Consider the following 1,488-nt stretch of genomic DNA (forward strand, 5'->3'; position numbering starts at 1 on the left):
GCTGGAGCTGGTTTTCAGTATTTTCCCGGTACAGAGGTTCTGAGCGTGAAGGTTTTGAAGGAATACGACGCCATACTCAGTGTTACCCATGATGCTTTACTGTGTTTTCTTGTACTTTTGACAGTATTACTTTGTTTTGCACAACAATAATAAGCACTTATGTTTTTATTGATGACGATGTTTTTATGCAGATGATGTAACCAAAGTCTCATTTACCTGAATATTAAACTCATTATTATTATTATTAATATTATTAGTAATGACTCGGCTCAGATTCTTATTAATAAATACAAAATCTTCTCATTTCAGTGTCAGTTCAAACATCTTCACGTCCCTAAAATCAGTTCAACCGGAGCCTGAAAGTCGACAAAAGCTTCAAAATAAAATGTCAAAAATATTAAAGAAGGCGAGAGAAATTTAAAAAAAGTTGTAAACGAAGGGTTAAAAGCCAAAAAGTCAGAAAAAATCAAAATGAAAAAGAAAACAGTTTAAAATGTCACACACACACACGCACACACGCACACACACACATACACACACAGAGAAACACACACACACAGAGTGCACAGAGACACACATAATAATAATAAAAACAATAATAATAATGCCTTTGGCTATAAAAACTACATTTACCATAAATGATTATTTATCTGATCCACTTGTTAAAGTAACACATTGTTGTGTAGTTGGTTGTCTACACACGTTTTATTTTCAGGTGTTTTCTGTTCCCTTTTCCAGGTAAATACCTGAGTGTTGCCTGCCAGTCTCTACTCGGGGCTTTTAACCCACATTGGGAATGACGTCACCGCGGGGCAGTTTGACCTCTTTTTTGGCTTCACTGCGATTGGCTGAGAGAGTGAGTAGCGGCGGTTCTGAGCGCTGATTGGCTGCTGTCTCTGTCTGTTGGTCTGGGGGCGGGTCTAAAGGTGCGGACGTGCAGCTCGTCTTTAAAATGGCTGCAACTTAAAGATTACAAATCAAAATAAAGACGCGCGCAGAAGATTTCCCGCCAGCAGGTGTGCGTGGGGCTGCGTCAGCGGGATTCTCGCGGGAAACTTTGGAAGCAGGTGAGAGTCCGAGACAAAGTACGTCAGAGCGGGAAAGTACCTGAGTACATGTACTGCAGTACTGTCCTCCCTCCTAATGTACATATACTGCAGTACTGTCCTCCTCCTAATGTACATATACTGCAGTACTGTCCTCCCTCCTAATGAACATGTACTGCAGTATAATGTACTTGTACCTGCAAGTACTGTCCTCAGCCTAATGTACTTGGTATGCAGTATCTGTTCCTCTCCCTCCTAATGTACATGTACTGCAAGTAACTGTCCCCGCCTAATGTTGGGAGAGGGACAGGACATATAAAATGTTCTTTTTGGGGAAATTGACCTTTCCTGTCAAAGTGGATGGTGTTGTATTTAATCCTACTAGGGGTCCACCTGAGCCGACCCCATGAGCCCCCCCATGGCCCTCCGGCCCACACAGGGA

Source organism: Etheostoma spectabile, unplaced genomic scaffold (assembly GCF_008692095.1).
Source record: "Etheostoma spectabile isolate EspeVRDwgs_2016 unplaced genomic scaffold, UIUC_Espe_1.0 scaffold458, whole genome shotgun sequence".
NCBI lineage: Eukaryota > Metazoa > Chordata > Actinopteri > Perciformes > Percidae > Etheostoma > Etheostoma spectabile.